The sequence below is a fragment of the Triticum aestivum genome, chromosome 3B, assembly GCF_018294505.1.
Source record: "Triticum aestivum cultivar Chinese Spring chromosome 3B, IWGSC CS RefSeq v2.1, whole genome shotgun sequence".
NCBI classification, from domain to species: Eukaryota; Viridiplantae; Streptophyta; class Magnoliopsida; order Poales; family Poaceae; genus Triticum; species Triticum aestivum.
Genome location: NC_057801.1, coordinates 718,802,194 through 718,818,687, shown reverse-complemented (window position 1 = coordinate 718,818,687; position 16,494 = coordinate 718,802,194).

Here is a 16,494-nt window from a genome sequence, read left to right as displayed (position 1 = left end):
GTGGCATGTTTAACTCAGTTGTTTGTGTTTACATAGGAGCGGAGTTCCAACTCTGCCAGTAAAACAAGATTAAGTGGGAGGGGCTGAAACTCTTTTGCATGTAAATGTTTAACTGAATGATTTAAGATGGTCTAAACTTCTTTAGCTTGCAACTATTTAATGAAATTATTTTTAAGTGGGCTATCACAGTGACACCATACCTTGAGTACCACTTAGTACATATGAAAATTAAATTATGATAATTGACCTTTCATGATCAGATTTCAGACAATCATGATATTGTATTTTGCAGTTTTAATAATTCTGACTGGAGGGGTATTTCGTGACTTTGTCAGGTTCGATGCATAAAAAATCGTGGTCTATTTGTTATGTGCCATTCTGCGAAAGAACTTCATCCTCATTATGCATTTTCCCCCCTTTCATTTGAGTTAGTAAAGTGGTTTCTGCAAGACCAATATAATCTGGTATTGCAATGCCATTGAAATTTTGTCGTGCTCATCAAAATCTTTGACCTTGCAGACTATAAAATATAAATTTTATTACTGGATTATTAAGTGGTTCAGAAGATTGGTTTCTCTTGCAAGCAAGAGGATTTCCCTCACTGTATGGACCAGAAATTGAACGTATTATTGATGTCTTTGTTACACGATCTGTCACCACTCTGACATCAGTGCCACGTCGGGAACTCCTCTGCTACATCCTCCTCTCCTGATTTTGTAGATGAATAACCTACCATTTCAATCTGTGAAATATTGCTGAATTTTGTAAACTGTCTGATCATGTGGTACTTACAACCAATGGAAACCATAGAATTGATGTTCATGAAAGTGGACCAATTACTGTATTGAGGAAATGTAGCATGTAAGATTTAGAGACTTTCATATGAGAATGCTTTGCGCTGCTAGGCGTTGACGATCCTTGTATATTTCAATGGGCCTTTGCGAAGGATCTTCACATTAAAGGCTCCTCCTAGTCTCAAGATTATTCAGGCGGTAAGCTTTGAGATTGATTTAATTTTTGTTTCCCTTTCATTTTGGAGAAAGCAACTGACTGTGTGCTATATGGTTTCCCTTTTGTTTCAGAGCAAGCAACTGGCTTTATCTCTCAAGCAATTTACTCATATGTGTGATTGGAAAGATGACTGACATTTGATCTACGACACTACTAACTGAAGACGATTTTATGTTATGAGACTTTGGCCTGATTTCAGAGATGTACTAAATTCTGAAGTTTGTTGTATGACAGTACTATCTAACAAGTACATTTGTCCACACTTGCTTGAGTGTACCCTATGTGTCAATTTGTGGTCTGTGATTTTAATGTGTGTTTTTCCTCCTGTTGTCATTATCCTCGACAGATAATTCAAATGGTCGATTCATGGCTTGCTACAATAGATGATTGTCTGAATCTAATGTATTCTTTTGCTGCTATTGTTAGGTTCTTAAGTCATCAAGCCCGATTACTGAGTATACATATTGTGTTCATCTTCCCTGCCTTTTTAGGAAAAAAACATGTACCGAAGTCTGAAGGTAAGCTATTCTTTATTTACATTTTATTTGTTTCTTCCTGCTAACCCAGGCTCTAATTAAATGCAAGGGCTTGTGTAATGCTCATTTGCAAGCTACAGGGGAATGCTCATTTACACTTTTAACAGAAATTGTTTGCTAGCCATAGCTGATGTTAATTCTTTGCTGGATCTTATGTCAGTAGGGTGATCAATGTAATTGCCTGGAATCATTGGGTCTCCCTTTAATTCTGTCATCTTCTATATAGTGGTATTAAATATATCTGTGATGAATTGGCAGGTAAATTTAGGTATCAAATATACTCTTATCGTTGGTAAATGCTGCTTATCCTTTGTGCTTCTTCACTATATCCCACCAGATAATACACGGTGTGTTTCTTTCAATGTAATGATGATATTAAAAACTTTGCCATTTCTATATGTAAGCTAAGCCATTGATGCTGTATTGTTCTTTGGTTCTTATATGTTGCTCACATTAAATGATAACATGGTAGGAGAGGAGATGATTCATTGTTGAGTCACTGCTACATATGACATGTTATTAGTTAATGGGTTAACTGATAACATGATAGCACTAATGATTTTATCATCATCGCATTCATTTTACCCCTTCTACAATTTCAGTTAGTTATTGTAAAGCGTTTTTAATTTACGTAAAGATACAAATTTCTGTAGTCATAGGTCAGCTTATATTTCCTATCATACAAGTTGTATGTCCTTGGAAGTGACCTTTTGATTATGTGCAAACTCATCTCGGAAATAGTCGGAAATCAGTTCGATAAAAAGGGTGGTAATCATGGCTGGACACTCGATTCTTCACGTATTTGTTGGATCACAAAGATGTCTCACATTTGAAAATACAATTTGATTGGCATGCCAACATTTTGTATCCCTTTGATTTATTTTTTCAAGACTTGTTCAATAATATACCATGTGAACTCACTTATAATTGTTTGAGACGTGTGTTGCACGTGCTTGCTAACTAGTGACTTCAAACAGGACAAGACTAACCTATTTCTGTCACAACTCTGATCCTCGACAGATTTGTCGAAACCAAGAGGTACATAGACTTTGTTAGTCCAAGATCACAAGCAAAGGAATGGCTGCAGTATAGGTACACATTGGCCATTGCTTGCGGAGAGGAGAAGGGGGGGGGGGGGGGGGGGGGGGGGGGTTGCTCTAAACCTGCAGCAGCTCGAGCCGCTAGACCTCCTTTCCGAGGACGCTGGATCGCACCATGCTGCCGGCGGTGCGCCACAGCATCTAGAGGTTGGCCCACGGCTCGCCGGGCGCCATCCGCTTGGGCAGGTAGCAGTCGAACGTTCGTCGCTGCATGTGCTCGTCGGCGCACATATCCACCAGCGCCTCGCGCCCGGCGTTGTCGCCGTAGAACATGCGTTGCCGCAGGTCCAGGAACTGGAACGTCAGCAGGAACTCGTCGTCCCACCGCCGCAGGTACCCGCGCCTGAACCCGCCCTCCGTCACCACGACCGTCAGCAGCCACTCCTTGGCCATCGCTTGCCCGCACAGCTGCCCGGACTTGGCCGCGAAGTAGATGCCCTCGCCGGAGCACCGGGTCACGTACCCCGCCGCCGCGTCGCCCACCAGGGCCACGCGCCCGACCACGCGCCGCGGCCACGGGCGTCCCTGCCCGTCGTAGTACTCTATGGTCTTGTCGGGGAGCCGGATGCGTTCCTGGAAGGCGATGGCCGTTGAGTAGTCCCCCGCGCCGAGCAGATGGATTAGGGAGTAGATGAGCCATCCACCATAGTCTCCCCTCTCCTCTGCAACTCTCGCTCCTCTGGTGCGGGAGGCAAGTACGCGGGCACTGGGCGTGTGGAGGAGGGAGGAGAGGAGACGAAGATGGATAGGAGAGGGAGATGGACAGGAGATAGAGGAGGGCTGGCGGCGTAGGTAGCTGTAGGCGAGCGTGGACGATGAGGGAGGGAGAAGAGTTGCGAGAGCATTGGAGGAGGGAGGAGGCTGGTTCGCGGCAGCTGGTTCGCGGCGGGGGAGCAGCGGACGCGGCGTCGGCAGTGTAACGGCCCCGTGACCGACGTTCTAGAAGACTTTCAGATACTCTCAGTTTTGTCATGTGATTTGTTTTGTTTGTTGCATCTCTTGCATTGCATCATGTCATCATGCAACCCTTTTTTAAAAAAAAAAACTCAGCTAAATAAATTGCATGGATCCTTCAGTCCATTTAAATCGAGGGAATTCACATGTTGATTTCTCTTTATAACATATCCCCTCGATATTTTAGGGAGCTATATTGAAATATTCCATTAGTTTGGAACCACCCTCAAACGCAATTGCAGTTTAAATTATATGACTTCCATAATTTCCTTTCCTACCTTCTCCAAACCATATGCCCAATTCTTTCCCTAACCTTTGCTCTTCTCTCTTTTTCTCCTTCCTTTTTTTCTGTAAGAGAAGAGAAGTAAGGAGAGAAGGAGCCCAGCAACCAGCACAATTTGGTCCAAGGCCCAGCCGCCCTCACCAGCTTCTTAACCCTAGGCCGATCGACCCCCTCTCTTTCCCTTGATCCCTTCCTCCAGCGCTGCCATCTCCTTCGTTCGTCCTGATCCCCATCTCCCTCGTTCGTCCTGATCCCCATCTCACTCTCGCCCTCTCGTTCCTGCCTGCTGTCACGCACGCACAGAGGAGCGGCGCCCTTGCCCCATCCTCTCCTCCGCACCCGGCCCCTTCCCTCGTTGACCTCCTCGAGGCCGACCGCGCGCGTTGGCGCGTCAACGACCTCTGCGTCGCCCTTGCCGTCGGTGTCCCGTCCCTGCCGCCTCGCCAAGTCGCCATGGCCGGTCAGACCCGACCACCCCGTTGCCGGCCTGCTACCTCTCCTCCTCGCCTTGAAGCCTCGCGCTCGGTCCCGTCCATCCCGGCCCTGCCTCCATCTCGAGCGCCCTAGGGTCACGGCCTCGCTCCTCCTCGACGACGTCCTCGCCGCCAAGCTCCTCCGTCCTCCGTCCTCTGTTCCTTGCGACCTCACGTCGTCCCGTTGCCCGAGCCGTCCTCTCCGGCCAACTCTGAGGCCCTGGCCTGGCGCCCGTGCCAAGATGCTGTCAGGTCCTGCGTCGCTGTCCAAGACCCTACCACCTCCCGCGTCTCCTCGTCGGCGCCCAAATCCCGGCGAGCTTGCTGCTGCTCCCCTACTCGAACAGCTGCTGCCTGCTTCGCTCGCCAAGCCGCCCCTGCTTCATCCAGGAGCCCTGGCCTCCTTTGCTCCTGATCCCGATGCCCAGCGTCGCCCAAGTCGTGTATGTTGTCCCTGCAAGCCAAGACCACCTCAAGTTCGCCAAGTACCTCTACATGCGCACTCGCCAAGTACCTGACCCCGATGCGCCAAGTTCGGGTACCCATGTCGGGTGTTTTCTACCACCAAGTACCACGACTGCAGCCAGTGTGCATTTTTATCAAGTCCGACTACGACAAAATGATGAGACGCCAAGTACCGCTATGTCCGGAGACCTCGGATCCGTGAAGTCCAACAACGACTCTGTACAACTACCGACCACCCCGAAAATCTATGAAACGTGAACCACTACTTCCACTACCGTCCCGTGAACGCCTACTTCCTCTACACCGCTCCGAACTCGAACCGCTCCAAAAATGCACGCTTCAAAGGTATAACCCTGAGACGACGCATGTGAACGAATGCATGTTGTATGAGATGCTCATGTTCGAACCGTGTCCGAGTTGTCTTTGCACCGACATGTGGGACACCTGGTATCCGGGATCACCCCACCTTCTTTTGCATGTTCCGTACATCCACATCTTTGTTTGCACCGGTCGCTCAATGAGTTGTCGAATCACCGGAATGTTGCCGTGGCACCATTTTCGTTATCGTTGCCGTGGCACCCCTTTTGTTCCGCCATGGTGACCAAATGCTCCCCATCATATTAGATGTCAACATTTTCATAAAAATTGCATAAACCTTGATTATGTCATCTGCATCATGATAACAGCAATTAAAATGTTTAAAATTGTTGTTTGCGTTAAATTGCTAAATAACATATGGGGATTTCCGGAATTGTTGTTTGTTGTTTCCGGCCTCACTTAAACTAGCCTAGATGTGTAGTTTACTTATGTTTCACCTCTTGCCATGTTTAACCACATTTAATATTGTTGTGTACCTAAACAAGAGCGAACTAAATAACTCGAATGTGGTGTTTCGTCAATATGAAACTCGTTGCATATTGAGCTCCACTTAATTTGTAGTGTTGTTTGTTGCACTTTGCCATGCCATGCCTCATTAAACCGGACGTGCATCATACTTGATTGTGCATCATGCCATGTTTATGTGATGTTTGTTTACCATGTTGTTTGCTTCTTTCCGGTTTGCTTCTCTCGGTAGCTTCGTTTTCGTTCCAGAGTTGTGAGGATTCGTTCGACTACGTTCGTTTTTCTTCTTCATGGACTCGTTCTTCTTCCTTGCGGGATCTCAGGCAAGATGACTATTACCCTCGATATCACTTCTATCTTTGCTTGCTAGTTGCTTTGTTTTATCGCTATGTTGCGCTACCTATCACTTGTTTACCATGCCTCCCATATTGCCATGTCAGCCTCTAACATTTTTCACCCTTCCTAGCAAACCATTGCTTGGCTATGTTACCGCTTTTGCTCAGCCCCTCTTATAGTGTTGTTAGTTGCAGGTGAAGTTGAAGATTGCTCCATGGTGGACAGGATTATATTGGGATATCACAATATCTCTTATTTAATTAATGCATCTATATACTTGGTAAAGGGTGAAAGGCTCGGCCTTATGCCTAGTGTTTTGTTCTACTCTTGCCGCCCTAGTTTCCGTCATACCGGTGTTATGTTCCTTGATTTTGCGTTCCTTACACGGTTGGGTGATTTATGGGACCCCCTTGACAGTTCGCTTTGAATAAAACTCCTCCAGCAAGGCCAACATTGGTTTTAACATTTGCCACCTAAGCCTTTTTCCCTTGGGTTCTGCAGACTCAAGGGTCATCTTTATTTACCCCCCCCCCCCCGGGCCAGTGCTCCTCCGAGTGTTGGTCCAAACTAGAGCACCGTGCGGGACCATTCCTTGGCAACTTGGGTTACGTCGGTACCTATATGCTTTGCTTATCCGGTGTGCCCTAAGAACGAGATATGTGCAGCTCCTATCGGGATTTGTCGGCACATCGGGTGGTCTTGCTGCTCTTGTTTTACCATTGTCGAAATGTCTTGTAAACCGGGATTCCGAGGCTGATCGGGTCTTCCTGGGAGAAGGAATATCCTTCGTTGATCGTGAGAGCTTGTGATGGGCTAAGTTGGGACACCCCTGTAGGGTATTATCTTTCGAAAGCCGTGCCCACGGTTATGTGGCAGATGGCAATTTGTTAACATCCGGTTGTATAGAACTTGACACTTGACTTAATTAAAACGTATCAACCACGTGTGTAGCCATGATGGTCTCTTTTCGGCGGAGTCCGGGAAGTGAACACGGTTTTGGGTTATGTTTGACGTAAGCAGTTTCAGGATCACTTCTTGATCACTTCTAGCTTCACGACCGTTCCGTTGCTTCTCTTCTCGCTCTTATTTGCGTATGTTAATCACCATATTTGCTTAGTGCTTGCTGCAACTTCACCTCATTACCACTTCCTACCCATAAGCTTAAATAGTCTTGATCTCACGGGTTTTGAGATTGCTGAGTCCTCGTGACTCACCAGATACTATCACAACAGTTGCAGGTGCCGATGATACTAGTGCAGGCGATGCAACCGAGCTCAGATGGGAGCTCTACGAAGATCTTGGTTGTTGCTATGTTTCGTTTCATGGTGATCAGTAGTGGAGCCCAGTTGGGACGATCGGGGATCTAGTAGTTGGGTTATCTTCTTGTCCTTTGGCTTCGTCCGTAGACGGACTATATGTGTGTACTCTGAATGATGTATGAATTATATGTTCATTGTGTGAAGTGGCGATTGTAAGCCAACTCTTTATCCCATTCTTGTTCATTACATGGGATTGTGTGAAGATGGCCCTTCTTGCGACAAAACCACAATGTGGTTATGCCTCTAAGTCGTGCTTCGACACGTGGGAGATATAGCCGCATCGTGGGTGTTACAGGCAGGCGAGCATGGAGAAGAGGAGAAGGGGCGCGGCGGCGCCCGGGCGGGGGGCACAAGTCTCTCGCTCACAGGCCTCATAGGCTCTCGCTCGGCTCGCTTTACGCGTGGGACGCAACACTATTCATTGCTGACATGGATGCAGTGGTTGTCTGATTGTATCTAGCACCCCACTCATCCTTTATATGTTCAATTGCTGGATAGACATAATACCTTATGCATTGTTTCGAGAATTGGTCGCGATTATTTCAATGAGATTTTTTTTGGCATGGTAATACGTGTCTCATTCATGTCATAAATAACAAAGTACAAGTCACGTAAAAACCGACATGACAAAACTGAAAAGATAGCAGAACATCTCTGAGTTTGACACCAACCTCCGTCACCTGCCTCCGGCACCACCACATTAGTCACCGAAGAAAAGAATGACGAATCACCTTCTCACCCGAGCTCGACGCGGCTCCATCGCTGATATGCAGCTTTGCGGACCTCCGAGGTGGCTCACCAAAAGTGAAGCCCTTACCATTGAACGAATCAGACCGGGGCAACACCCCGGACACGCCATCGATGAAATATTAATATTTTGATTGATAATACGAGAATTAAAACTGAAATACAATAATTTGTTTTATTTGATTATTGTATACTTGTAGAATACTCTCTCTGTCTCAAAATTCTTGTCTTGGATTTGTCTATATACGGATGTATCTATTCACATTTTAGTGTTAAATACATCTGTATCTAAATAAATCTAAGACAAGAATTTTGAGATGGAGGGAGTATTTATTAGTAGCATGTCTGGTGCACATAAGGTGGTCATTTTTCGTTGCATGGTGGCATCTTAAGTTTGCATAGTTGCGTATTAAGAGAATTAGAGGTAGTGAAGATCAATTATTTAGGTATGTAGGATACGGTAATTAGCGTCAAAGGTATCAAAATAGTGGGTAAAAACTATAATTCACTACTAGTTTAATTATACATTATGTGATGTTTGTAATATTTTGATGAATTTTAAGTATTGTGTGATGTTAAAATGAATTTTAACAGGTGTATATTGAGTGCTACACTTTGCAACAGGCCATGTGGCAGCCGATGGGAGCTCCTAGGATTCTTTGTCGAGCGCTTGGCTTGCGGCAATAGGCAAAGGGTGACATGTGGCAGGCCCCGGGAGCGTGATAGTCGCCCATGTAGCCCATTTGACGAAGGACATTTGCAGAGTGTCATCGAGGGGGTACTCGGCAAAGGTTGACACATGGCACTTTGTCGTTGGTTGCACTTTGCCGAGAAGCTTGCGGAGGGAACTCAACAACCATTTGTCGAATAGTACCATATGACATTTGGAAAATAGCACAAACACGTGGCATCCTCCGATGAACCCGTCTTTGCCTAGTATGCCATCAGAGACATTGAGGGAAACCTTGCTGCCATGTAGTTGGCGCCATTCCCGCTGGCTGACCATCAAACCACTTTATTTTACCAAGTAGTGCCGTCTCACACTCAGCAAAGTCGTTGCCGAGTACTAGAGGGAAGACACTTGGCGGAGCCCGCTTTGCCGGTAGGTGTATGTTGAGCACCCTTTACCAAGTGCATCGATCGGCAAACCTGTTGCCGAGCAGATATGAGCAAGTGTCGAGTACTCCTGGTACTAAAAAAATAACCAGATTTCAATGTGTTTTGAAGTTGAAATTATGTTTCAAATGTAGTTGAATTGCAGTGGTTGTCAAAAAGTTGTTTTGCTGAGTTAAGGCTAGGGGATGCTAGGTGCAGAAAATATAGGGAGATAAAATTTAGGTAATGGCTAAACCAGCATGGTGTGGGTCCTTCCATGTTTGCACTAAGTACTAACAACAAAGGATAATTTCAGCTAGAAGATCCGCAAAGCCTTGTCCGGGCTTGACATGCCGCAAATCCTCTTAAAAGAGAGGGGTGCCCTTGAGAACATGGACACAGGTGGTGCATGGCTATCGTCAGCTCGCGTTTAGTTGCAACGAGCACAACACTTGTGTTTAGTTGCAACTATGAGTTTGGAACCTTGAACAGACCGCCGGTGTTAAGCCGGAGGAAGGAGAGGATGAGGCCAAGTCATCGTGTCCCTTATGCCCTGGACGAGACACGTGCTACAATGGGTAGGACAAAGGGTCACAATCTCGCGAAGGTAACTCTGAAAACTCATCCTCAGTTTGGATTGTAGGCTACAACTCGCCCGCATGAAGCAGGAATCGCCGGTCAGCCATATGGCAGTGAATCTGTTCCCAGGCCTTGTACACACCGCCCGTCACACTGTAGGAGCTGCCATGTTTAAAATCATTACCCTTAACCGTAAGGACGAGCTGGATAAGGCTAGGCTTGCGACTGGAGTGAAGTTGTAAGAAGCTTTTTTAAGGAAGAGCTAAAGCTTATGCTTATTTGGTATTTTGGTTTGACACTTTTTCACGCCCAAAAGAAGGCAGCTACATCTGAGCTAAACTTGGATACGAAAATCTTCTTTCATTTATGGTGAAGTAAGACCAAACTCATTGCTTTATTATCCTAAGTCATAACAAACTAGTTGATAGTAATATGGTCTCTTTTTAACCGTCTCATGTGCCCCGTGTTGTGTGGTGGCATGGGGATGTCAAAAGAAAAGGGATGAAGCTTTTTCGCTTTTGGCGTAGCGTAGCAGACTTCATTTTGTGAGGCCTGTGTGACAGGTTATTAGCTTAGTGGTAGAGCGCGCCCTGATAATTGTCAAGATAAGTCTCACTTTTCTTTTTAACTGATGGAATATTAAGCTAGCTAGATAGCTAGCTAACTAGGTACGGGGTTTTCAAAGAAAGTATGCAATCCAGGTCGATTGCACCTTAAACTATGCAATCCTGGTCGAAATCAAACCCTGACATCATTTGAACCGGGATTCGTCTGATGGGCCGGCCCGCTAAATTATTTTTCCCTTCAATAACAATAATTCCAAAAGGCGCACACCCTCGGGAGCTCGTAATTTTCACTGAGCTGTTTTTTTTTTTGTGAAATAACTTTCGCTGGGCGGGTTCCTGGTACTCGCGCGAAAATACACTTCGAAAAAAGTTCGAAGGATCGTGCACACACTGGGACCTCGTAACTTTCGCTGGGCCGGTTCCTGGTACTCGCGCCAAAAAAGCAAAACAAAACACCTCAAAATATGTAGAGAGCGAGGATCGAACTCGCGCGATGAGAACATCGAACTAGCCCGTATAACCAACTCACCTACTGCGCGCTAACAATCAATAGCAAGGAGAACTTTATAAGTACAGATGTAGTCGCGTAATACAGTAGCGATTTTTTTTATTTTTTAAAACATTTTTAAAAAAGCTCATGAATTACAGAAAAGTTCATTTGTTTTGAAAAAATAATCGATTTTGAAAAAACAAACACCAGGGCATTTTGAAAAAATAATCAATTTTGAAAAACAAACCACCAGGGCATTTTGAAAAAATAATTGATTTTGAAAAACAGTATGTATCGAACTGCTTTTGAACATTTGCAAATATTCTGCACTGAAGATTTTGTAATATCCATTGAATTTTTTTAATATACAATGAATATTTTAAATTATACAAAATGAACATTTTTAAATATATGATGACCATTTTTAAATACACATTAAATATTTGGGTAATATACCACTGAACAAAATTCAAAACACATAGCGAACAATTTATATTCATTGAGCAATTTCTAATATACAATGAACATTTTATAATGCATGATGAAATTTTTTGTAATATAAATAGGAAAATGATCCGATGGAAATAGAAAAAAGAAATCATAAAAAAGGAAAAAGAAAATAATATAAATAAAAATAAAAATAAAAAAGAAAAGAAAAGAATATAAATATAAATAAAAAAAGAAAAGAATGTAAATATAAATAAAAAAGGAAAAACGAAAAGAAAGCAGAACCACTAAAGAAAAACCAAAAAGAAAAAACAAATAACGAACGAAAAATGGAAGCAACAAGGCGCAGCACGTGCTGCCGTGAACTGGGCCGGCCCATCCACGGGCGCTGCGAGTGTTTCCTCCGCAATCCCGGTCCACGTCAGCAATCCTTGTGTGGGAAATGATCCGAAGGTCTGATTTAGACCGGGATTGCAGAGTTCAGGGTTCAATCGACCGGGATTTTGACTTGGGGGTTCATTCCGCCGGACCTCTATAAGTTCAAGGTTTAAAATGGACTTTTTCCTTATATTAATTTAACTTGGCTACATAGTACGTTACAGCTGCAGGCTTCTGTCACACGAACCGTGGATTAACAAACCAAATGAAATTACAATCACTTCGGCATAACCCTTCTTTGTGGGATCCTAAGGAAGGGCCTCCTCCTTCAGTACCACTCGAGGGTGGAGCCACACTACCACAGGAATGAGCTATTCCCGTCCTTTCCTTTGCAGAGCCAGCGGGGTCGATGATCAATCTAACCCTTTCTTCCGGGACCCTGCCGGGGACTGCAGCCATCCTGTGAGGCGGCCAAATTATGTGTGTGACCGTCCCCTCCAGCAGCTCAAGTGGAACCTGCATCCATCCACGCAAATACCAAGATTTAATTCGAGATGCTTATCACGGAGAGCACAGAACAGGATCAAAATATGCCTTGAAGCTGGGACTGATTTTGCATCAAAATATTGTCACACACTCACACAGAAATATGTTGTGTGCGCTACCGCTACTTACAGGGCCATAAGTCCTCGAGTCCTTGCTTTGGCTGGGGTTGTCGCCTTCCACCCAGCAGTGGCCCTCGGGGACCTCCAGGAACTCCGTCGTCCCCCGGAGCCGGACAAGGTCGCCGGGCAGCGCAATCAGCCTGCTGACAACCCCTCTGTGGTATGTCTTTCCTTCACTGAAAATAGGCTCTTTGCCGTGGCCGTCCAGACTCCTGCAACCAATTCATGTCACACATCCAAACACCATTTATATGTACTAGTTTGCTGCCCGTGCGTTGCCACGGAAAAATAAAGCCCCTTTGACTTATATAGGGTATGGTTATTTTAGAAATATAGTAAAATTATAGGAAATAAGATGTCATATATCTCAAATACTATAGGAAAAGATGTCATTTGGGAATGGCTAAGAGTCAATCGACAGGAATTTTGATTTGGGCTAGTCAATTTGGCCTCGTTCAGTCAGAAGCGTTAGATGAAAAACGAACGGCCCAGATTATGTCTTCTTCCTCCAAACGTTTTACAGATCATATGGCTGCAGCGTCCGTCTTCTTCTTCTTCCTCCTGCCGCCTACTACCACCAGCCAGGCCGCCTGCTGCCGCCGCCCACGGCTTGCAGCGCTCTTGCGGCCACCTCGTCACACCGCCCTCCGCTCAACCTCCCACACTGCCGGTCTTGCCGCCATCCCCAACCATCCCTTAGCCCCGGGCCTCACCGGGTTTTTCTCTGGCGAACTTGCACCACCGCCCCCACCCCCACCCTAAGATAGATCATGGGGAAGCTTCTCCATCTAGCCCCCCACTTCGGCTGTTTCTTCCTTCCCTCCGGTGCCTCCTTCCTTCTAACAAAAGTCGACTGACCATTCAGGCGACTGACGTTTAGCTATTGTGATATTGCTTTTCATCAAGTCTTAAGCAATATATTTTTGTCTTTTGAAATGTGAAGGATAGAAACTAATCCGAATAGGCCCTCATTTCTTAGTTTGCTTCACACTCTTATGCAAAACAAATGATACCCAGTTCAGCTTCAACTCAAATATACCACACATAATAAGGCATGCTTTTTTTTCCGTCTATACATGGTTTTGCTTCCTACTTGGCTCCACCCCACATTGGAAATCTTCACCTCTCTCTCTCTCTCTCTCTCTCTCTCTCTCTCTCTCTCTCTCTCTCTCTCTCTTTGTTGCCTGGCCCTGCTCTACTTCACCAAAAAAAAATTGAGAACACAAATATTGTTTTTGTTGTAGCCACACATAGATGCCAGGGAATGTTTTCGGCGGCATGCAAGCATCACCTTATTATCTTGCTATTCATCTTAATAGACAAGTCAATCACATTCACATGAGACGTGAGGAGCTTTTTTCATACATCATGATCAAGAATATTGTTTATTTCTATCAATCTTCAATAAAACATGGACATTAGAGCAAAAAGAGAGGATACATGCATTTGTTTCCTTAACTTAGGATGATGATTAAAAGATCAAGGATAATCATGTCTACCAATCCACTATCTATTTCTAATCCTAGACACATATATATCACTGCATCTTCTGAAAATCATCCCAATATTTTGTACAGCACAATGTTCAAGGCACACTGCAATAGCACATATATAACTGATAATTTATCAAATTTAGAAGAAAAAAATGACTTCCATTACCTGAGTGTCACTTTCGTTTTCATGATCTAAGGCATAACTACTGGAAGCAAATCGTGCAGTTCTATGTTCCCAGGCAGAAGAGCATTTGTTAAGCACACCTTCACACGCATGACAATATCAATCACCCCCTCGAGTTTAGACCTGTCACATATACACAGACCAAAATAAATAAAGACTTCCGCAGAGACACATAACATTATCCAATAGCTAATACTTCTGAAAGTGAGCAACTTTTTTGAGAACTGGAATTTGCGGAAATTTGCTCTCTTGATGGCCTAATCAAGACATACAATATGGTTGCTTGTGATTTGTATATTTCCTACCTCAGCCGCTGGCAAAAACCTAGGAGTTGGATAAAGGTTCCATAAGTTTCAGTTGTATCTTTTTCTCTAGCGGGAAAACATTCAGGCATACCCACCATTCACATGCATATATTTTTTATTTTTTTAGAACAAACAGCATGTAAGTCAATCAGGAAAACTATCTCTGTAAATTATGCACAAACCAGCTGCCGTAAAGAGTCTTAAAAACCTAATGCAACATAGATCTGTGTATACTATTCTAAACTAATGGTTAGTATAAGCAGAGGCAAAGCTTTTGCCCTTTTTCAAACGAACCATGAATGCATTTTCTACCACATCTGACGTTGCTACATCACATAATCGAAAAAAATCTTGAAAGTGTCATATTCTACAAGTCTACCTGCCAGAAGTGAACTCAAACAGGATGGTTAAAAAAATGGCCACTAATAACTTACACATCACATGGAAATTAATCAACTCACTTTTTGAGATTTACATGACATATCGTGATGGAGATCTTGGAATATTATGTGCAGATTTTGAGGTTATGTTCCATGCACAAGAGATGGGATAGATAACACAATTAAGCAAACAAGTAACGAACTATTCTAAGTGTCTAGTTTAAGAAGATTATCTCCTGCTCATATAAACCATTCGACTAACAAAATCAAGTCATGTGTGAAATTTATTCCTCCAAGCACAAATATTTTATGATGAATTAGACAACAAATATTTACTTATTTGATTAGGGGGCTACCTCTAAAAATAGCAGCACATGAGTATAGAGTATATGACTACATATGCCAATTCTGAAGAAATTGTGCTGTTGTGACATTACCTGTTGTGTATGACCAACGTTGCATGTGTTCGCCACGACTTGGTGGTCAGCACGCTGGAAATGACCCTCACCTTGACATCTATCTGCAGCCAATCAACATGGTGGGTAGAGGTTAGTGGCAACAACTGAACTGATGGTCAGATCGCAGCAGCTAGCAGAATGGCCAGTTACCTTGGTGGAACCGTACAGGTCACGGAGCCAAAAATAGATGAAGCAAGATATATAAAATTCAGACTGGCGACCAATCTATCTTCAGTTCCCGGCTTTAGGACTAAAATCATCACATCGTTCTGTGAGCTGTTCAACCTAGCCCGGTGAACCTGAATGACAATAAAGTTACCTCAATACTTTGATCCAGATTGAAGAAGGTTGTACAGATCCTCTCTACAGAAACATGTGATATTGAAGAATATGTCATTGACGATCATGTATTCCTATACACTTCCAATGGCCGTTGCAACTCGTCATACATAAGGAACATGTGGTGCTCAGTGCTATAGGAAGGAAATATTGGTGCAGATGGCATGAATACAGAATCATACAGACAGCTGAGTATGAAAAGCACCTTGTTGATCATGCGCCGCCGAAGACCTGGAGCTGCCGCTTGAGAACACCCTGCTCATCTCCCGTGTCCTACGAAGAAGCAGAGGTCAGGGAGGCACAGTACAGCACCGAGGGCAGCCATCGGTGATGGGAGGACCCTGGAGCCTGGTGTACTGAAAGCAGTAGCGTCCTCGTCGTTGGCGGCAGCGTCGTCCAGGAAATTGCCACGGATTCTAGGTCGACCCCTCAATCGGCGATGCCGCGATGGGATGCGGCGTTCAATTGAGTGGAGTGGGGGCGTGCACTTCTCCGCCTACAGCTCGCCGTGGAAGCCTTGGGATGCTGGTAGCGCCAGAAATATGGTGCCCGCAGAGGCTGTGCCGCACGGGAGCAGCGCTGTCACCGGGGTGGCAGCGTGAGTGAGGCATTGAGCCCGTGCGCCGGTGGGGCACCGCTGCACCAGGACGCCGACCGGCAAGAGAGAAGGGGAAGAAGTCGAGCTCCCATGGAGAATAGGGAGGCAGGGATGGGCGCGGACGGCGAGGACAAGGGAGCTCGCCGTCAACCAGGAAGACGACGATGGCGGCCAACCATACTTCGTCCAGGAAGACAACCGCGGGTGACGGGTCGTCAAGACGGCGGCGGGTCGCAGGATGAGGGGGGAGTCGTGGACTCGTGGGTGGAGGTTGACTGCGTGCGTGGACGGTGGTTTGCTTTTTTTTTTTGTGGGTGAGATTTTCAATCGTGCGGGAGTGAGGGGTGAGACGAAGGGGAGGAAATTGGTTGAACCATGACGACGTTCGATTCTCCTTTAATAGTAAAGATGACTATGACCCGGCCCAGCAGACTCTTACCGGAAGGCGAC